A 24,230-nucleotide genomic window follows, 5' to 3' on the forward strand; every position below is an offset into this window, starting at 1 on the left:
CCCGCACACGCTCCGGAGCGGCGTCCGGGTGGCATCTGCGATGCCGTGATTGAGAAGTGTAAATAAATAATAATCCCTGGAAAGAGAACCGGCACACCAGCATCTGCCGACTCCCCTGCTAATAGTTTTATTGTGGCACCATCAATTTAACACTCTTTTGTTTCAATGGATCCCTCATTCAGGAAGAGATATTTCCTATTTTAATTGAACCGAACAGCTTTGTTTGAGAATCTTTTTCCTCTGGCCCTAAACATTTGACGCAAAAACAAAGGCTAACATAGCCACATGTCAGAAAGCCTTTTGGGCATTGAACGCACAAAACCGCATCAGTGTACAACAATAATGCGCCTGGTACCTTTAATTTTTAAACAACACAATACTACCATGCAAAAACCTCTATTTAGTTTATATGCTGTTACTGATATAAATGAACCATATTAAAATACGTTAAAAGAGCATATCAGGTTAAAGTATACAGAGGGGATCAGGAACATCATCACAATGTCAATCACTTATGAAGCATCTTCAACACCAGAACGGAGAAAAAATACTGCCAACTTGCTAGAGACAAGTCAGGTAACTTTGTTCAAAGCAAAAGTATCACTATTTCTAATTTTTCTTTGAGCTGACCAAATGCACTTGACTAAGCACAAATTTTGCATTAATATCCCAAGTCCAGTATTTCAGGGTTCTGCACACATCCATTTGCCAAGAACAAAATACATAGAGAATTAGCGTATATGTTTTACGTGTTAAAATAGACTCGGCAAGGAAAGAAGTGTTTGCACGGACATCAGCAGATAGCTGATGGAAGTATAAATAAAGCATGCTGGAACATCTGGTCTTTGTTGTGCGTTCAGCTTTTTAATGCCTTCAAAGAGCACCTCTGACGCTTCACTGACTACCACTCCTGCTCCCTGCTTCATTTTCGCATGGAATAATAAACCATCTTTGGGGAATTGAGGCTGCCTGCGCCACTCATTCAGCTATGCCACTTCCATGTTCCCTCCTCGTTTATGAAAACTTTCTTTTTACTTAGTTGGTTTTAAATTTTTATACCTCTGGGAACGCAAGCGTGTCACCGTAGCTGTGGCTATGTGGTTTTGAGCGCAATTAAAATTCATATAGATCTGTCCTCTTTCTACCGTACTGATTCTGTAGATGGCGCTGACACGGAAAGTTACTGTAAGCTTTTGTATGCAGGATATGCGATGCATCAGAAGGGCTTTCTAAAACTCATTAAGAGCCCAGGGACTGTGCTGTAAACACACGGGTTTTAAAATCTGAATGATTAGAGCTGATCCGTTTGACCCGGCGTTGACACCAGTGCTGGGAAAAATGAACAAGAAATGTACGCAGTGATTTAAACATGCACTGGGAATGTTCAGTCCTGCACGTGGAGACCCATCCCCGCCCGTACCTGCAAAGTTCAGCACCAGATCCGACGCGTCATCTGTGACAAATTCAAAATTAAATCTGCACCCAACCAGACCCGTTAATATTTGGCCTGTTACCCTATCCGTGCCCGCGATAAATCACACACGCTAAAATCATTTCAATTAAAGTGCTTTATTTTTTTATCTCGCACCTCTCTCAACACAACGCTCGCTCCAACTAGGCTACAAAAAGCATCAACAAAAGTTGCACTGTCGCAGTGGAAGTGACGTGATGGGTCAAATGTAATATCGTTGTTGCGTATGTGTAATGGTAATTTAGACATACAAACATTTTTAGGGGTGCACCGATATACCGGCCGATGATGCTGCTATGCTTCTCAATAAATTATGGTGAAATGCCGCTACATCCAAAAGCCAGAGGGCGCTCTCGTGCAGAAACTCAATATGCGCTGCAGATGAAGAACCATACACGCGCAGCTATGACACGCATATATTTAAATATTGCTGTTTTTCACACCTTTTCAGGTATTTTCATGATAATAAAGAATATGCATAGTGATTATGTTTGACAAGTGTTGCTTTTTTAAATGCATGTTATAAACGACTCAAACTAACAGTGATTTCAGATCAATAAGGACTTATCAAAAGTAGTAAATGAAATAGCTGCGAATAATATCGGCTGTGCGTTTCAGAATAGTTATCGGCCATTATTAGTTTATATCGGAATGTATCGGTGCACCCCTACAAATATTGTACATATTTTTCATCCGCGCAACTACCCCCCGCAAGGAGTTAATTATCGCCTGCATCCCCGCCCATGAATTTTAGGAATGTCACAATCCACCCGATTTAGCCACTTTTAGGCTCGTTGCAGGACTCTGGTACAAGGGTCTCAACAGACCTCTTGTTAAAGGGATAGTTTGGCTAAAAATGAAAATTACCCCATGATTTACTCACCCTGAAGCCACAGAGTTACATATGTCCATCCTTTTATATACAAACACATATTCAAAAATTTAAAAATATCCAAAAATATATTCCAATATTTATAATAAATGAATATGGGGTCCGCTCCTTCAAGTAGGGCCCTATAAAATCCGTTTTGTCCGTTAAAATTTTTGCAAATTCCGTTTTATCCGTTTTAATTTTTGGCAATTTTTTTTTTTTACCCTTTACTGTTATTTTAGTCATAAAAAGACTGTGCCTTTAATGTTAATGATTAAAATGTAAATGATTTTGGGAAAAAGGGGATAACACAATTACTTAATGACTGTAAAACATGCATTTACACGCACGCGCTCACACACACACACACGCACGCACGCACTACTCAATTTAATGCATTGTTTAGTGTTGTTGCAGAAGGCGTGTCAAAGCAGTGGTGCCTTCAGAAGTGCCTTAAACACATCGGTCCAGCGGAATGCGATCCATATTTTAAACACAATCGCTTGAAATGCATATAACTTTACAAACATACACAGGATAGTGATCTGACTTTGGACAGCATGAGCGCTGGGCTCTTTGCACATGCGAGCGAAAGAGAGACAGAGAGCGGCGTCATAATGCAGATGATTATATTTTAAATGCAAGGGATAGTTTGCCTCAGCTCGCATGAAATGCATAAAACTGAACAAATACACAAGGATTTGTGTTCGGACTTCAGACAGATGCGAGAGCGCGTGCCCGTGAGAGAGGTGCAGTGAGACAGACGTAGATGAGAAAGTGCATTTATCTGCGCTCACAGTGAACGGAATGTTGACAAAACTTACAAAATAACAGTTGTCCGGTCACATCAAAGTCATGTGGGAACTGCTCGGAACTGAGTGCTTAGCGTCGATTTTCTTATTTTTTTTCGTGGACGAAAGCAGAGTCGTGGAGAGCCGCTTCGCATAATTTCAGTGTTTTGGAGGGGGTCTGAAATGGAGGGGGTGTGTCACCCAAATTTACTTACGCTAGTCTGCATTTCCCCCAGAAATACGTTCTTCTCCCACACAAAAACAGAATTTTATTAAAAATATGGAAAATTCCGCGAAATTCCGCGTTAACACTAGATTCCGTGTTAATCTGCCAATTCCACGATTCCGTCCGCGATTCTGTGATCACGGAAATTATAGGGCCCTATTCAAGTCCAAAGAAAGTGCATCCATCCTTCGCAAAAGTAATCCACATGGCTCTGGGGGATAAATAATGGCCTTTTAAGGGTAATCGATACGATTTTGTAAGAGAAATATATATATATTTATAAATATAAACTAGCTTCCAATATATAAGCTTCTAATAACGCCACCAGACTCCTCCGCATTGAGAAGAGAGTACACACACTTTTCATATGCCAAGGGCGGAAGAACAGAGCAGGGATCAAAAAAAACGCTCTGCATTCGTCATACGTCACTACGGAAAGTACGTACACTACCCTGATACTCTCTGCTGAATGCATGGGGGTCTTAGATGGCGGTGTTATCGGAAGCTAGTTATTTTCATTTGTAAAGTTTTAAATATGTACATTTCTCTAACAAAATCACATTGATTACCCTTAAAAGGCCTTTATTTATCCCCCGGAGCCGTCTGGATTATTTTTGCGAAGGATGGATGCACATTTTTATATTTGAAGGAGCAGACCCTATACTAATTGATTATAAAGATTGGAAGAGCTAAGACATTTTCAAAAATATCTGAATATGTGTTCGTATATAAAAGGGTGGACATATGTAACTCGGGTGGCTTTAGGATGAGTAAATAATGGGGTAATTTTAACTTTTGGCCGAACTATCTTTTATCAGGTCGCGTCGTCCCTTATTTTAAAATGTTTCCATCTTTTATTCGGCTTTTTGTTTTTTATTGCACATGTTTACTTGAAAAGCAAAATTACTGAAGACTGTAAGACTTAGCAGTTAGCAGTGAATATCTTGAATTAAGTTTATTTCCTACTGCAGTGGCAAATAGTTGTTTTCTTCTTGTTAGGTATAAACCTCACTAAATGTTGCCTGAAAACTCTGCCAAAGGGGTACGAAAAATAAACAATTTATGAAACATCTCATACAATTACCCTCTAAAGTAAATGGCTGTTTAACTGTTTTAACTGGAAACGATGCAAAATACTGATTAAGAGAAATATTTTTGCAGCTTATTTTAGTGTAATAAAGTAAAAGTACAAACAGCACGAAGAACAAACAGTGTCTCCAAAATAATATGAGGTCATAAGCGCTCCATGCACATTACAATGTGGTTTAGTATGGACTACAGCATGGGTTCCCAAACTTTTCATTTCGGGCCCACTTAAATAGGTAAAATCTATGCCGGGACCCACCAACATATTACTAAATGAGGAAATACATATATTCTCTTTAATAATTAAGTAGTTTATATTTTTCTTGTCATTTTATTAATGATGAAATGTATGTGTAATTGCAATATTAAAATACCTCATGGTATATCATATCAAAATCATTGCTCATCATTAGTTGGACCCAGCGCAACCCACCTTATCCCACTGTGTGACCCACAAGTGGTTCCTGACCCACAGTTTAAAAAACCCTGGACTAAAGCATCTCACACTGCAACAAAAATACCCCAGTAGTGTGTAAATCACATTATTTTTGGAGTTTACAAAAAGTATTTGTAAATACATGACAGATCCCATTCTCAAGAGAATGATCATTTTGCTTGGGTTGAATTGTGGGAAACGCTGGGGAACAAAAGGCATTTTATGCCACTGTAAAAATCTCATTCTGGACTCAATACTGTGAATATCTCTGATAGGTCTGCGACAGACTTTTATTATTAAAGCACATCCTGTCTATTTGTATCGCTCGGCTCTTTTCATACGAATTTCAGCATGTGAGAATTACTCGGAAATGACGTGTCTGAAAAGCGCAGCTCCTGATAAGAAAAGAAATGCATACTGGATGAATTGTGGTGCTGTCTAGTTAGGGAAATGATGATGTTATATGGCATCATTTAACAATTCAGTGGGACGAGAGACTGATGAGTGTGTTACTGGCATTTAATGACTCTGGGCTTTTGTGCTGTCAGTCTCAGCGCTGAGCATGAACTATTGGGTGAGGATGGATATGAACTTACACATACATCAAAAAAAGAAAAAAAATACAACAACTTCCTGTGACTACCCTGAGGCGGTGCTACATGTGTTGTGCTCAAATTTACAACGCTATATCAAGAGACCAAAATATCAGAGACTTCATGGTGGGTTTTTATAGCTTTGACGTGTATGCTTTAACTAATGAAGACCAAATTGGTCAAAGGGATGCGTTTGAGAAATGTGCAGACATTTTTTTTTCTACAGTTATTGGTAAAAAAAAGTTATTTGGTTTATATTGATTTCATTCTACATGCTTTATTTTTTTCTTTGTTGTAAATATATTTTTATATTATATTATATTATTTTATCTTCTATCCTTTGTGTCAGTTTTTTTTCTATTTTGCACAGTCTGTAGAGTGACCAGACTTTTATCTCACTGCTAGTTGTGTACCATATAACTGTGTGTGTTAAAGTGCACCAATTTCATTGCTAAAAAACAATGTTATTTTGTGTATTTGGTATAATACAATGCGTTTGGTGGTTAAAAATAACACATTAATTTCAGATGCCATACATTTTTGTAGATCCAGATTTCACTCTCTTTCTGAAACGAAAAGCTCTGTATCCCTGATTGGCCAGCTAATCTGTACGTTGTGAATGGCCTGAATAGCTCTGATGTCAGCCGGAAATGTGACACTCCTTACCATGTTTGAAAGATTCGGTTGCTAACAGGAGTTAAAAGAAAACACCACCATTTTCAATATTTTATTATGTTCTTAAAGGATTAGTCATCCATGTCATCCAGGATGTTGATGTCTTTCTTTGTTCGGTCGAGAGGAAATTGTGTTTTTTGGGGAGGGCATTGCAGGATTTTTCTCATTTTGATGGACTTTGGTGGAGCCCAACATTTGGTGCTTAACTCAACACTTAACAGTTTTTTCGGGGGAGTTTCAAAGGACTGTGGACGGTCCCAGGCGAGGCATGGGGGTCTTGTCTGGCGAGGCGATTGTCATTTTTGACAAGAAAAGTAAAAAATATGCTCTTTTAAACCCTTTCAAGACGCTTGTAAACACTGAGGCGGAGTTTCGCGTTCGTCCTCTGTGACCTCTTGACGTCATGACGTATTGCGTGGGGTCAGCTGGCGCATCACGACCGGATCCACATGACGAGAAGTTGTGCTTTAAAAGCGCATACTTGTTATTTTTATTGTCAAAATGACAATCGTTTTGCTAAATAAGACCCGTATGCCTCGTTTGGGATTGTTTATAGTCCTTTGAAACTCCGTTGAAAAAACTGTTAAGTGTTGAGTTAAGTATTAAAAGTTGGGCTCTATTAAAGTCCATTAAAATTAGAAAAATCCTGCAATGTTTTCCTCAAAAAACATAATTTCTTCTGGACTGAACAAAGAAAGACATCAACATTTTGGATGACATGGTGGTGAGTAAATTATCTGGATTTTTCTTTTAAGAAAATGGACTAATCCTTTAACTCAACTTAGATGAATTAATACATACCTATCTTTTTTCAATGCGTGCACTTCATCTTTGTACAGTGCGTCGTGAATGTGTTAGCATTTAGCCTAGCCCCATTCATTCCTTAGGATCCAAACATGGATGAATTTAGAAGCCACCAAACACTTCCATGTTTTCCCTACGTAAAGACTCTTACGTAGTTACACGAGTAAGTATGGTGGCACAAATTAAAACGTGACAATTTTTTAAGCAGATAAAAAATTTGAACTATATTGTATGGTGGAAGAGCACTTAGTTTGCAGCACTTCGACCTCGGGCGCAGTAATACTGACGGAAGTTTAAGCGAGAGGGGAAGTAGTCAGGAGTGAGGGGCCGTTTCTCAATACCAAGTACGCCAAGTTTGGACTTGCGTCCTTCGTAGTTCGGACTGGCAAATTCAGACTCGTTAGAACAAACTCGCGAGGACGGGAGGACGCGAGTCCGGTTATGTTGCGAATGGAACAGCAGAGTACTTGAGGTCACCATTCAGTCTAACCAATACGTGCAGTTTTGCCTATTCTTATTTTAATGTATTTATGTGGTTAAGGCAACACGTGAATATGCTGATTAGCTTTAATGCATTTATTACAAAATGAAGTATAATATAAAACACATTTATTTATTTATTTTATTATAAAACCATTTATTTCAATACTACTAAATGGTTGTACAACATGAAATAAACTCAAGAAAAACATCCAGTTAAAGTAAAGCGCACTCATTTACTACAGTGTTAAGATTATATAAAAATATATGTTATTTAAGTTATGAAACTTAACTTTACCATCAGTAAAAAGGATAACAAATAACACACTTCATTTGAATAATAATGATAAAAAAATGAGACAAAAAATGCCATTTAGATTTATTCAAAGGGAATATTTTATGTTTGACCATTAGACACCGGAGGGCAGAGCAGCTGCACTGAGATCGCGGCAAATTTCAAAAGGACTTGCCGAGATGAGGCTGCCGTCGTTGGAGTATACGCCGCTGACCACCCACTGATTCAACGGAACTCACGTATCCAAAAGAACATTTTAATATAGGCGCTATTTTTAATTACTGACCACATATTTGAAGTTTATTCATCTATATTCTCGACCAAACAGCACTTAAAACTACATTTTATGACACAGAAAGAGATATTGTGCAAGCTTTAAAGGAGTATTCCATTTTCTTAAAAGAAAAATCCAGATAATTTTCTCACCACCATATCATCCAAAATGTTGATGTCTTTCTTTGTTCAGTTGAGAAGAAATTATGTTTTTTGAGGAAAACATTGCAGGATTTTTCTCATTTTAATGGACTTAAATAGAGCCCAACTAGGGTTGTAACGGTATGAGATTTCCAAGGTATGATAATCGTCTCAGAAACTATCACAGTTTCGCGGTTTGCCGGTATTAAACACATTCTTATTATTATTATTATTATTATTATTATTATTATTATTATCATTAGCTACAATGACCCTTAAATTAATAAAAAACAGATGTGAACAATGTATAGTTTTTATTATATGGCCTAAGTATAATCAACTTAAACTGATCTGTAATATAAATCACTTAAATGGGCTTTAGTGCCTCTTTTTGCAGTCACTCTTCATCCACATTTCTTGCAAACTGGATATCCATCTTCAAGGTCAACCCCACATTCATTTTTCGTATACCCAAAGTATTCCCATACTGTAGATTTTTTACTTTTTTTAGATTTTAACTTTTTTTCTGCTGGGGGATAGGTGATAGAATTTGTAGTCTGACATTTTCTCTGCTGTACATAAACGTGTGGAGTCTAGCAGTCACGCCGAATGAAGTTGCATGTGCATAGTAGCGCAGGTGAGATCTGCTTTATTTTTTTCCAAAACCATGTAAAAGCAAATGTTTACGGTATGATAATCGTAAAAGTTAATATCAAGGTATACCCCAATACCGGTATACCGCTACAACCCTAAGCCCAACATTTAATACTTAACTCAACACTTAACAGTTTTTTTCAACGTAGTTTCAAAGGTCTATAAACGATCCCAAACGAGGCATTAGGGTCTTATCTAGCGAAACGATTGTCATTTTTGACAAGCAAAATAAAACATATGCTCTTTTAAACCACAACTTTTCGTCTAGGTCCGGTCCAGCGCGACCTAACGTAAATGCGTAGTGACGTAGGGAGGTCACGTGTTACATATATAAAACGCAAATTTGCGGACCATTGTAAACAATAAACTGACACAAAGACATTAATTAGTATTAGTTGACATACAACAACGTAGGAACGGTCCTCTTTCAACACACTTGTAAACACTGGGGTGGAGTTTCGCGTTCGTCCTCTGTGACCTCTTGACGTCATGACGTATTGCGTGTTAAGTGTTGAGTTAAGTATTAAATGTTGGGTTCTATTAAAGTTCATTAAAATGAGAAAAATCCTGCAATGTTTTCCTCAAACTTTCTCGACTGAACAAAGAAAGACATCAACATTTTGGATGACATGGTGGTGAGTAAATTATCTGGATTTTTCTTTTAAGAAAATTGAATATTCCTTTAAGCTTCTTGTCGTTGACGCAAAATGCATTCTGGGAAACTTGGCTGTCAGAAGTCCGTAGAAGAAGACCATACTTGTGTAACTACTCATGTAAACGTGTTTAAATAGGGAAAACATTGAAGTGTTTGGTGGCTTCTAAATTCATCCCTGTTTGGATCCTAAGGAATGAATGGGGCTAGGCTAAATGCTAACACATTCACAACGCGCTGTATAAAGATTAAGTGCACGCATTGAAAAAAAATAGGGTATGTATTAATTTGTGTAAGTTGAGGTAAGAACATAGTAAAATATTGATAAACTGTGTTTTTTTCCTTTAACTTACAGGCTGTGAGTCAGAAACGGGAGGAATTATGATAATGTCTGTCTTGTCTATATCACCAATCCCAGGAAGTAAACTGTTGCCTACAATCCGTGTGTTTGTTGTAGTAAAAAAAAGAGATTTACATTGGAGATGATAACTCGTATTATTGTTTACTTTGGGTTATGTAACTTTGCATATCTTTAACATGTTACACACAGAGGGAAATGTAAAAATGTGAATTTGACAATAGATGCTCTTTAATAGATGTGCACATATGTTGTACATAACACTAGCCTAGCAATCGCTAAGAACGACCGCTACTGCAAAACAACATGCTTAAACCACTTAAAATACCCTAGTAACTGCAAAGCAACACCATAGCAACCATCCACAACAGTCAAGCAACCACAAAGCATCCGCACAGCAACGAGTTAAAAATTAGCTAAAACACTGAGGGTGCGTTTTCATAGCCAAAAAGCACTGATATTTTATAAACAAATTAAACAGTCTGCTATTAATAAACATGGCACTAGCAACACAGATACATAATCATACTTTTAAGCTTTGTGTCCGTTTATCAAATATATAGATCATTTTAGAAATAATATTGATAATGATAATAATAATAATAAATAAGACTACATACCTTGTCTTCGTTAACACAAAACTCAAAACTGAAAGTTTTAACTTCGCTAACTCACAAACGCAACTTGTTGTTTGGCGCCGTCAATCCATTCAGACGCCCCCAAACGGCTTTGCTGACTGAATGTTTGTTATCGCGATATAAAATGAGATCGATTTGCGCGTGCAAGAGCGTTTATTTCTTGAAACACTTGTTTGTTACTTAAATATAATTGTTTAATCTATTTAATACAAGGATTCGTATCTCAAATACAAAATTAAAGTCAGATTCTTGAATCTTTATAAATGTACGTTTTAATATTCAGTAATCAGAAACGACTTTGATTGGCTGATCTTGAGCAGCGAGGAAAAACCTAACACACCGTCCACGGGCAGTATGGATATTACTTTAAACTTCAATAATATCACTAAAAAATATATTGTTAATAGTGTAGTTTTTAAAGTAATAGTTTTTAAGATTTTACACATAAAATTAATAACGAGTTTATTTATTAAAATATTTTACTGTTTCATATTAAATATGTAGGCATATTATATGATAAAGCAAAATTATGATTTCAGCAAGGTTAACAGTTTCACACAGATGCATTTTACAGCTTATAGCTATGTACTATATAAGATAACAGAAAGTTTACCTTTTTAAATTAAAACTTTTTTATAATACTGTATAAAGTCATTCAAATCTATAAAATAAAATGTAAAAGAAATGAAGTCAAAGAGTAAAAACACAGGGGTATGGGCAAGCTAGAAAAGGCATAATCTTCTGGACAAAATTAATATACAATAAACGTATAAACATATGTTAGGCATCTGCCATTTAGTATTGAAGTCATTTTACACATATTTATTTCAGAGACACTAATGGCTCCTGTTTTGTAAAATGACCCATTGAGACTCATTGTGCCTGATCATTTAAAAGCAGCATTGATGCTATTAAACCCCCACCCATTTCATATGGTAAATGTCTATGATAAATTACTATATCTCACACAATTTATGCTGGGTGTCCTGCAAAAACATAATGTCCTTTGCCTAAGTACATGTGTAAAAAAAGATGGATTTTGTGTTTTAACAATTGCTAATATGAAGAATAAAGCCTTAGTAATAATAAATCCATAAATTGTTGGTCCAGCCTGACATGTAATAACAACAATAATGAAGTACCACATTATAACTATACTGAAATTGTATTATTGTAACAACTAATGCAGTGTAGCATCAATGCAGAATGTTAAGGAAAGTGACAAGGACTTTTATTTTGTAATAACTCTCTAAAATACTCTTTAAAAAGAGCCAAACACTTGACAAGCAATAATTCAAAATTGAGCTTCAAACAAACCAAGGTAAATCAGTCAGAAAATAGAGACGCGTTCCGCTTCCGTTCAATTAATGCGACAGCCCGACCCATAGCTGGTGAATTAGTCCTATTCATCTCAGTTAAAGCGCTGAGAGGTGATGCTTCACTTTAACTGCACCACACCATGGTTCATTTTCCTGCTAATCAGCATTTAGTGCTGTGAAAATCCAGGTGCGAGACTAGCGTTGCAAGTTAAAGCCGTTCCAAGTTTTCTACTTTCTCCCCTGAAATCAACCATTAATTAGTCACAAACATTTCTCCTCCATTTCTAATTGGCTTGTATTTGTCAAGATACAGTTAAAGACAACGTTTAATTAATTAAACATGAAAGTCACACCTTTCTGAGTGTTGAAGAATACAGATGTAACAGATTATTTTTTTCCCTCCGAAATCCAGCGCCACCATCGGATTTGCTCAACTCTTTATCACATTAATTAGCACCTCAATCCTGTCCTTTTTGCAAATGAGGGTTAGGTGAGAGGTGCGAGTATAATGGCTTAAAATGCACAGAGCTAACGAGTTATTCATCCTTCTGCAGCTGTTTGCTTCATTCACACACTTTAAACCATATCTTCTCTTTATTTACTTCTTTTTGGCATTTATTTTATTTCGCTGCACGCTGGCTGGCTAGCTACAGTATAGTTCGCTTTCGATCGGCCCATCGTATCGTTTTGCGAGGCGTTACCAAGTTAATTTAGGTGGGAATGATATTCATTGATAGTTTAAACAAACAGGTGTGAGATACCTGACTTGGAGTGTTATTTTGCTTGTCACATTAACAGAGTTGAAGAAGCAGAAAGGATTTGGGCTCAAACGCTGTATTGATGCTATCGGCTTGCCTGTCGAGTTACTCAGTAAACAGCTACTGTAAAAACACCTTTTGTTAAATAATGCATTCATCAGTCGCTTCTAACTATTAAACAAATTTAACTCATGAATATTGAACCCAAACACTAAAATTTACTTATTTTTTAACTTATTTGTTTGGTTTCACATAGTTAATGTGGTCTTTTTGTAGATTTGTTCATGGTTTTCCAAAACAAGTTCATGACTTGCAACCTGACAATTTGGTTGCTTTTACAAAGTGGCAGCTCTAAGTTTGATTTATATAGATTTGATTTTGACACACAGCTGTTTATGTCAACATTAAAGTTTTTTTTACCAGTTTAAAGTTGACAAGCTTTTTCTCGGTTTTGGAAACCGCACACCTAACTTGTCAAATGTCTTAAAAATAGGCACCAAAGCAATGTTTGCGATAACCGTGGTATAAGCGGAATAATTGACTCGGGTCCTTTGAATTATTAGAAAATAATGCATTGTGTGCATTATTTTCTTATAATTCAACAGCCCATCAACAATTATTCCTTACTTAACAATATTATTTTCCTGCAGTCTGACATCCAAGCCGAACCTTCATTTCATTGAGAACTTACACTGCAAAAATGACTTTATTAGTATTTTTGTCTTGTTTTCAGTAGAAATATCTAAAAATTCTTAAATCAAGATGTATTTTCTTGATGAACAAAATGATGTGAGAATATAAGTCAAATAATACCAAAACTATACAATTTAACTGAATTTGTGCTTAAAACAAGCAACATTATCTGCCAATGGGGTGAGAAATTTTTACTTAAATTAATTGTTTAAGAAAAAAGTAAACTTATTTTTAGATTTTTTTCTCTCACCCCATTGGCAGATTTTTTTGCTTGTTTTAAGCACAAATTCACTTAGATTGTATAGTTTTGGTCTAAACTAGACTTATTTTCTTAGGTCATTTTGCTCATCAAGAAAAAGCATCTTAATTTAAGAATTTTTAGATATTTCTACTGAAAACATGACAAAAATACATTTTTTTTGCAGTGTACATGATAGACATTGTTTGCATTTTCACAGATTACTGGATTTCAATGCATGCACTTATAACATAACTTAACCTCAATCTCACTTCATTGTCTTTATGTGCCATTTCTAATTTAAAATAAGGTATTTTGATCTTACCCAGCAAGCAACAGCCGTCATCTCACCTAACTATAGACCCGGTATAGTCTGGCTATTAGTAGCCCACTTCTAGCCAGAATAAACTTGAATTTGGTTACATGTTGTTTTTGCATAACAACTTGTGAGATGTCTTATATTTCATCATGTAAGCAAAGTCAACAGTGATTACAGGGGGTTTAGTTTTATTTATTTATTTTATTTCATTTATTTTTGGGGTATGGTTCGATGTCTATTCAATTTTCAATGACAGCCCAAATTTTGCTTTCTGGGCTGTGTTTGGACAGCTATTAAGTGCTTTTTAAATGCAAAATTGCTTGCTGGGTTCAGTCATCACCATTTATCTCTATTCTATCCCATAGAGATCATAGACATCCTTAAAGGGGACATTTCAAAACTTTTTCAAGGTGTAAAATAAATCTTTGGTGTCCCCAGAGTACACATGTAAAGTACTAGCTCAAAATTTCATATAGATAATTTATTATAGCATGTTAAAATTTACACTTTGTAGGTGTAAGCAAAATGTGCCATTTTTGGATGTGTCCCTTTAAAATGCAAATCAGCTGATCTCTGCACTAAATGGCAGTGCATCGGTTGGATAGTGCAGATTAAGGGGTGGTATTTTCTCCGTCTGACATCACAAGGGGAGCCAAAGTGACCTATTTTTTCACATGATTGCAAAGAATGGTTAATGGGTTGATCTTTTTCACATTTTCTTAGTTGATGGAAGCACTGGTGACCAAATTATAGCACTTAAAGGCGGGGTGTGTGATTTTTGAAAAACACTTTGGAAAAGGGAGTCGGGCCAACTACCAAAACACACTTGCAGCCAATCAGCAATAAAGCTGGGTTTACACCAGCCGCGGTAGAGGCGTCAAGCGCGAGTGATTTCAATGTTAAGTCAATGTGAAGACGCATTGACGCGCATCTGGAGGTCTTGCGGCGCGAATGAGGCGTTTAGCGCGGTAGACGCAATTCTGTCTCATTAGACAGAATCCACGCTAATTGAGATCTCACGCGGTACACACGAATGGTGCTTTTTGTGCATTTTGCGTTTGATGCAAATTTGCGGCTGACGCCCGAGTTGAAAAATTTTAACTTGGATTTCCGCGCCGCGTTAACCAATCAGGAGCCTGCTTGCTGCTGTGGCGGCAGCCCCGCCCGGAGTCACTCATTTAACATGAAGGAACTCTTGATATTGTCCGTGAGCAGTCACCCGGAGCTATACGACTCAATTTCTTATTTCTATAGAGACAGGAATAAAAAGGACCTCTCTTGGAAGAGTGTCAGAGAGGACATTGGGCAACCTGGTAAGTTGTAAATACACATTTCACTTTTGAGTCAAGTGACATTTATTTTACCCCTATAGTAAGGTGACCACATACAAACTGGTAACTCTCTCGATAAATGCGGCATCTTGCAAACAGACAACCGCATAGCACTTGCCCCTCCCACAAGAAGCGGATTTCGCCTCTGACACATGTCAAATGCTTGCTTTTTCTGCGCGTCTACTTCGCTCTAGATGCGCAAATGCATTCAAACTGTTCAAGCGGCAAACTAGGGGCGTTAGATGCGATTTTGATGCCTCAAACGCGGCTGTTGTAAACGCAGCATAAGGGGCGTGTCTACTAACCAACATCATTGCCTGGGTAGCGTATGTGTAGGGCGGGTCTATCAAAAGAAGGTCCAGATTCTATTGAGGGGGGCGTGTTTGTTTAGGTGATTTCAAATGTCAACACTGGCTTTCAGAGATCATGCACCCCACCTTTAAACATGGAAAAAGTCAGATTTTTCATGATTTGTCCCCTTTAAGACAAAATAAGACTAAAAGGGCAAATGCATAAACAATTGTCTTATTTCTGTAGTCTATAAGAAATGTATGAAAGGTTTAAACGGAAAGGTACAAAACAGCATGGTCGTAATTAAATTGTGCAACATGGAAATTGTTTGAGGTGCTGCTGTTTTGGTCATCGGATAAGTGGAACCATCAATGTGAGTGGTTGCATTGAGTGGTGTTGTTCATCCGTGAGTTATTGCTTTAAAATGAATGCAGGTAGACAGGTTTAGAAAAGGAAAATAGGTTCAATTAGTACTCCAGATAATAAGAGGCCACTTCAGCTAAATTTCATAAAAAGGAACAAGTGGACACCTAGTGAGTAAATAGCAATGGTTGTGTTGTTTGGAGTATTTGACTCTGTCTGAACCATTCCTGCAGAAGCATATTAGCCAACCAACGTTGGATCTCTCATTGAGTCTTTGCTGCATGCATATGCTTTAAAAGCAAGGATTGCATAATTGTTCAAAAAGATAATTGTGATATTTGTATTTTATTTAACAAGAAGTAGATTTTTACATTTTTTACTACTTTTTGCAAACTTGCATAATGCTAAGGGCCGTATGTGGTTTTTAGGGTGTTGCTCTGCAGAAGGGGTTTGTTAAAACTCCCTAACCTCAAACATGAATAAAGTGAAGCTTATTTTAGCCAACAGCACTAGTTATGTTTGCACTCACAGAAACAACAATGTCATACAAATCATTATGCATTCACCAGTTTTGTTGTGTAAGGTAATTTTGTGCTACACCTTTGGACAGACAGAAACAGGCAAAGACAGCGAAGTGTTGCTGAGAGATTGAAGACACAACTGGGGACACTGTAAAGCTGGCTGCTGGCACTATACCATGCGGTTGCTTGGCAACATCTCAATTTAGCCGCAAAGTGGAGGTGTTTGAGATCGGTACTGATAAATATTGTGCATGATGATATCTTGATCTCCACCGACCTGTTTTGTAGAGGGTCATCGGTGCTTTGTTCCTGTTTAAATCTATCACGGAGGTTTAGAACAGAGCAAAATACTGTCGTGCTGTATGATGACACCATTAAATTCAATTATTTTTATAAGGCACTGAATCTGGGGTGTGTTTTCATTGAGATGAGCAATGCTTGTTCACTGAAAAGACCACAGGTTTAGAAATAACTGATCGGAAAACGATGTAACTTAAATCTGATTGGTCGAGCAGTGGTGTACCACCATTACCCCAGATGTCAAATGACCTAAAAATAAAGACAGAAGTCAGTGTATTTGTTTGTTTTTCTAGTAACATGACAATTAATTATGCCATTCACAAAATTCTTTGGTTATGCTTCGATTATGAAGTTTTACTATAACATTTTCTACATATGGACAGAATAAGAATTAAACTCTGAGTAGTTTTGAGATATTAAGCTTCAAATTTTTGCATTTCATTCAACTTTGTAAATAAAACCTTTTTAGTTTTTTTTAAATAAAAAGTTCTAAAATGTAAACAACTTGGGTCATGTTTTGATCAAGGCCTTTACAAATCTCTCTGTTGAACAATCAACGTGGTAGGCCAACCAATGAAATTGAATGTTGTTCAGCAACTAGACACATAAAAGTATTAAAAATCACAAATGGGGTTAATACTGGTGTCATGTAATAAAACATGAAAATATCTTGAGTTTGTGTCAACCCAGGATCTTATATGTAAGAATAATTTAATTATTCGTTAATAATACACACCTAAGGGGCCGTTCACATGTCGCGCCTAAAACGCATGGAAAACGCTAGGCGCGAAGGTTCTTGTCACATGGCATTTAAAGGTGACGTAGAATCTAAAACTATTTTCCTAGGCATAGATGAATAATAAGAGCTCTGTACATGGTAATGACATATTGTGAGCCTCAAACACAATTGTTTCCTACTTCTTATGTAAACCTTATGCATGCAAAAGACCGCTGGAGAACAGGCCAAATCTTAACATAACACCAACTGTGACATTGCCGTCGATAGATGTATGCCCCAACATTAAATTACACATTAAATTAATTACAATGTTGTTACAATGCTAAGTTGTGACTGCTGAGTTAGCACTATATGCTAGTTAATGCTATATGCTAGTGTTAGGCTGAAGTTGTACTAGTACTATCACAGTTACGCTTTGCAGGTCCGTACTGACATTAATTTAATTTAATTTAATTTAATTTAATTTAATTTAATTTAATTTAATTTAATTTAATTTAATTTAATTTAATTTAATTTAATTTAATTTAATTTAATTTAATTTAATTTAATTTAATTTAATTTAATTTAATTTAACCCATTATTAGGGCTGTGCAAAAATATCGATACAGCTAACTATTGTGATAAAACTTTTCACAATAGTGTATCGATATTTCAAGCTCTACTATCGATATTTTAAAACAAATCCCTTTGTGTGCGTCAAACGACCTCCTCCGCTGCTACTGTAGTTGTCACTGTCCCGTTGTCTGTCATATACGGCCATTCGGCCAGAAAATGGCAGAAAATGTAAAAGCGTGTGAAAGCACTTTGGGTTAAAAAAAGTAAAGATTTTTTTTTGTTGACATTTTAGATAAACAAAAAAGGAAAAGTATTGTAATGTATCGCAACAAGCAACGTATTTTATTGTATTGTGATGCATTTTATTGTATTGTGACGACCAGGTATCGTGATATGTATTGTACCGTGAGGCCCTTGCCAATACCCAGCCCTACCCATTATTGTACTGTTTTTTATTTTATTTTAGGTGAATCTGTCTCCAAATGCAACGAAATACAATTTTATCAATTTTAATTATTATTATTATTGAATTATTGATTTTATTTGTTAAACGCATGAAGGAAACTTAAATATTCTTTATAAACTAGAAAATATTAATTATTAAGAGTATTAACACTTAATGAAATTTTAATGATAGATTATATTTATACCACTGTAGTTGAGGTCAAGAAAAATATTTATAATGCTGTTATAAAACTATTTGACAGAGTATTAACACTTAATGACATTTTAATGACAAATTCAATTTGTATCACTGGTAAAAAGTGGTCAGTTATGTTATCTTGGTAATATCAAGTTGTCATGACAAGTTATGATGTATTGGTTTATATCAGATTGTCATAACATAGACATCTCAAACAATGTCATCTTTGCAATGACACAGTTGATTGAATGACACTTATTGACAGTTGTCATAACATCTCCTTCATGTTCATGGCACGTGTCATGTCATGATTATGAAGGTGTCATGTCAGTCTTATGAACACCCCTTCAAGTAAAGTGTTACCTATACTTTTTCTATAATAATTTACTCTCTTTATAATATTTAATTTTTTATTTTATTATTACGTCTCTTTCTGTTGAATTTGAATGTCTGCATTGGAGCACTAAAGAAATGCTGGATTGTTTAAAACACGTTAAGATGAAATTTTCTAGGTTAATTTAAGCCACAAGTAAGGTTTGTCCAAATTTTATACCCAACCACAGGTTGAAGCGATTTTTTTTTTTTTTTGAGTGTTTCAGCTTCAGAAGTGTATGCTTCAAGTACCAAAGAAAATTCCTTGTACGTGCAAGCACACTTGGCATTCTGATCTGATCTTGTGATTCTGGCTGATAAGTACTGTTTGCAGTTTTCCTAACCTCTCTAAACCTCTTGCTTTAGATGTGTGCTCAGAGACAGAGCACTATAGCTTTGAATCTATCCGGCTGTTCTGGACTGGATGGCTCTCCAGGTTTTATCAGGCCGTACAGCTGTGCTGAGAGTCACTGGTGCTCTTATAAAACACACTCACAACATGATTAAAAACCTAATCGATTGCAAAAACAGTTGTTTGTTGATAAATATGATCCTGTAAAGTTTGATTTATAGCCTATCCTCAAATACCACCATTGTTGTCGAGTCCAACTCGATTACGAGTCAAGACTAGACCGGAGATCGAGTATCAAGTCCCAATCCAGCTTTTTCTGGACTCGACTACAACACTGCCAAATACAGTTTGTCAATGTATGTTTTGAGGCCTATGTTTGTGTTGAGAGATGGCAATCCTGGTACGTGTTCCAGATGTGTTATTACATTAACGCATTTGGCAGACGCTTTTATCATTTTATATCATTATGTGTATTCAAGACCATGACCTTTTGCATTGTTAATAATATGCTTTACCACTGCGCTATACAGAGCGTTGTGTTAGCCGTGCAAAGGTTTTGGGTTTGATTCTCGAGAAACACACAGTGATATTAAAATATATCCAGTGCAAGTCACTTTAAATAAAAGCGTCTGCCAAACGCATAAATGTAAATGGATCTGAAGGTGTGGGAAGCGTTAACCCTCAAACATGGAGATATACAATTAAAATGATCCTAAACAAGGAGATCCAAAAACAACAGCTTGTGTATATCTGAAATAAAAAGCTTCAGACTGAAGTTTTTCATAGCAAACAAAGCCATAAATTCAAACAAGATTAACAATAATGAGGGTAACATCGAGCATTAGATTAATCTGTCTTTTAGAGCTCATAAAACGAAGACGTTCTGCTTTTCCTTATTTCAAATGTTATCTGGGGTAAAGTCAATACATCATTCTCGATCTTCACAGAAAATCAGTTTAACAATGATGCCAGAGAGATAACTTTACATAACGCAAGATAGAAAGCCGCATTTAGCTTAAAGTATGAGGAAAGAAACGTGATTATCCATAAGGTTGTTACATCGCCGAGCCGGTCGACTGATGATTTCAGGCTCTCTAAATGACCCAGATTTTGACAAAGATGGCAGAGCAATTTGTAACAACCGGGTTCATCATTTGTAGCATTACATCAGTCTTCTCCAGACGGATTTTACCAAGCTATTGACAGAGAGATGTGACAGGATGTCCTTTAACATGTTCCTGGGTCAGGTTGACATTCTCTGACTCCGTTTCAAGCTGTCCCTAAATATGATTGTGTTTATATGCAGTGTAATTTATAATTATAAATAGGTGCAATTTCACGTTAACTTTTATCTCAGGGATAAATTCATCTGTCGTGCTGGAGTTAGTGATCGGAGTGACTTTATTTGCACGCAGTGTTTCCACAGAGATCACTATCATTATAATAACTTTGTTAGTGGTTCTGCTGCATTTTTTGTGTAATTCATTGTGCAGTCTCAGGGGCTGATGGGTTATTATTCTGTCAACTTGTGTTGAGGCTTTAGTTAGTATTCAGGTACGGTATCAAGTACCCTTAAGTGTAACTACTGTATGCTTAGAATAGTATACTACCATACTACTGCACTGTCAAATAAAAATGGCCAATAAATGACCCCAAGCTGTCACTAGGGCTGTACCTTTTTAAATGGTGTACCCTTTAATATGTACCATTAGGTACAGATATGTATACATTTGAAACCAGTATGTACCTCTGAGGTACTAATACTGTATAAACTCTTAGGTACCAATACATACCTTATACTAATATGCACTCTTTGGAAACCGTCACGTACCTTTTAGGTACTAATATGAAGTCTTTGGTACCGACATGTATCTTTTAGGTACTAATATGATGTTTTTGGTACCGACACATACCTTTAGGTACTAATATGAAGTCTTTGGTACCGACACGTACCTTTTAGTTACTAATATGATGTTTTTGGTACCGACACATACCTTTTAGGTACTAATATGAAGTCTTTGGTACCGACATGTACCTTTTAGGTACTAATATGCACTCTTTGGTACCGACATGTACCTTTTAGGTACTAATATGCACTCCTTGGTACCGACACATACCTTTTAGGTACTAATATGAAGTCTTTGGTACCGACACATACCTTTTAGGTACTAATATGCATTCTTTGGTACCGACACGTACCTTTTAGGTACTGTACTAATATGAAGTCTTTGGTACCACTATGTACCTTTTAGATACTAATATGAAGTCTTTGGTACCACTATGTACCTTTTAGGTGCTAATATGAAGTCTTTGGTACCGACACGTACCTTATAGGTACTAATATTCACTCTTTGGTACCGACACGTACCTTTTAGGTACTAATATGAAGTCTTTGGTACTGACACATACCTTATAGGTACTAATATTCACTCTTTGGTACCGACACGTACCTTATAGGTACTAATAGTCACTCTTTGGTACCGACACGTACCTTTTAGGTACTAATATAAAGTATTTTGTACCAATACGTACCTTTTAGGTACTAATATGAAGTCTTTGGTACCGACACGTACCTTTAAGGTACTAATATGATGTTTTTGGTACCGACACATACCTTTTAGGTACTAATATTAAGTCTTTGGTACCTTTCAGGTAATAATATGAAGTTTTTGGGTACCGCTACATACCTTTTAGGTACTAATATAAAGTATTTGGTACCGATACGTACCTTTTAGGTACTGATATAGTCTTTGGTACCAATACGTACCTTTTAGGTACTAATATAAAGTCTTTGGTTCCGATACGTACCTTTAAGGTACTAATATGGACTCTTTGGTACCAGTATGTCCTTTTATGTACCAATATGAACTTTTTGGTACCAGTGTGTACCCCTGATATAATAATAGGAACTCTTTGGTATCAATATGTACGTTTTAGGAAGTTAATGGTACCAATATGTACCTTTTAGATACTAATATTTACTCTTTGGTACTGACACGTACCTTTTAGGTACTAATATGCACTCTTTGGTACCGTCACGTACCTTTTAGGTACTATTATGAAGTTTTTGAGTACCGCTACGTACCTTTCAGGTACTAATATAAAGTATTTGGTACCGATACGTACCTTTTAGGTACTAATATAGTATTTGGTACCAATACGTACCTTTTAAGTACTAATATAAAGTCTTTGGTTCCGATACATACCTTTTAGGTACTAATATGCACTCTTTGGTACCAGTATGTCCTTTTATGTACCAATATGAACTTTTTGGTACCAGTGTGTACCCCTGATATACTAATAGGAACTCTTTGGTATCAATATGTACGTTTTAGGAAGTAAATGGTACCAATATGTACCTTTTAGATACTAATATTTACTCTTTGGTACCGACACGTACCTTTTAGGTACTAATATGCACTCTTCGGTACCGATACATACCTTTTAGCTACTAATATGCACTCTTTGGTACTGACATGTACTTTTTAGGTACTAATATGCACTCTTTGGTACGACACGTGCATTTTAGTTACTAATATGCACTCTTTGCTACCAATATGTCCTTTTATGTACCAATAATAACTTTTTTGGTACCAGTGTGTACCCCTGATATACTAATAGGAACTCTTTGGTATCAATATGTACCTTTTAGGTACTAATATGCACTCTTTGCTACCAACATACACCTCTGATATACTAATGTGAACTCTGTAAAAGCTGTACTTTTTGAAAGGGTACTGCCCCAATAACAGCCATTTTTACTGTGTACCTATTTTCTGCATTCATAGATCCCCAATTATATTTTTGTATAAATACGAGAAGCTGATTCCAGCCAATGCCGTATCGCACAATGCAGTGCGCTCAACCTGATCTTTAAAGCGTTATTTAACAGTCATGAACAACCCGAGCCGAAGTCGAACTCAATCCACACACCCCGCGGCACCACACGACAGCAAACATTTGAGTCGAGGGCCTCCATGGTATAAGGAATTTTATTTTATTTAACATTTTCATCAAGTCTTGAAAGACCTATTAGTGTACACATTAAAATATTAAACTTCACAAAGAAAAAAATCTTTTCGCGTTATTTTCCCCACTTGCAATAACGCCTGTGTTTAGACTGCTGTCAGACTGACAACAACAGGTTGTGCTTAAATTAGCAAAGAAACTACAGTTATGCATTTAGTATATTACACTTATGTACATACTTGCCTGTATCCTCTCTCCTGTCTCACGTACAGTATACATACGGCATCTGAAGGTCAAGTGTTGCCAAAGCAATGGCCTTTGTAGAAAACAACACGTACAGTAAAACCAAACTGCATGGAGTGCTGCATGATATGCATTGAAACATAAGATGTTGTACAACTTACCCTTATCTCGCAGTCAGCTCTTTTACTCTTTGTCTATGCCTGGGTGATAATTTGGGGTTACAGTGTTTAGGGAAAACTCATTTATGATCACATAAAGGTCATATAGACACAGACGTTAGATTTCCACATACGGCTCTGAGCATCACCTGGAGTTCAATGTGAAGTCAACACACCTTCACAGTTTTACACCTCCAATCCCTGCTGATCAACTCACTATCAGAGCTTTAACACCTGCTGTCTATTTACCCTTAAACACATTTATAATATGACTTCATCCAGCCTATCACCCGGGATAGCATCCCTTATTAAAGAGCAAGTGGTTTGACTTTTTCCAAAGAGCCCTAACCTGTGCATATTCTTTAATGCGTCGTCATATTAACGCAAAGATTCTGGAGAACAATACAAACAGTTTAATTGTGTCATTAACAATCAGTAACCACTCCTAGTCAGAACATTTCTGCATAAAGAAACCAAGTAACACATATAAAACAGTCAGTCGTAACAAAATAACTGGTGATCTCATTGCAATAAACTCATAAAAAAGAAACACTTTTTTATACATCGTATTTTTACAGGAATAGCTTTGAATTTGTTAACCGAAGGAAGACACATTGCAAAC

The 24,230-nt window shown here is 36.4% G+C and overlaps 1 long non-coding RNA gene across 2 annotated transcripts in view; it reads right to left on the bottom strand.

Annotated features, from left to right (window-relative positions):
* The window catches only part of LOC129448771 (uncharacterized), a 99,025-nt gene extending 88,482 nt beyond the window's left edge, over positions 1–10,543 (bottom strand). For both annotated transcript variants that reach the window (XR_012371643.1, XR_012371642.1), the window contains exon 1: positions 10,427–10,543. This is a non-coding gene — a long non-coding RNA (uncharacterized lncRNA). The remainder of the gene's footprint in view (positions 1–10,426) is intronic.
* Between the last annotated feature and the right edge of the window lie 13,687 nt (positions 10,544–24,230).

This window comes from Misgurnus anguillicaudatus, chromosome 10 (genome assembly GCF_027580225.2).
Source record: "Misgurnus anguillicaudatus chromosome 10, ASM2758022v2, whole genome shotgun sequence".
Classification (NCBI taxonomy): domain Eukaryota; kingdom Metazoa; phylum Chordata; class Actinopteri; order Cypriniformes; family Cobitidae; genus Misgurnus; species Misgurnus anguillicaudatus.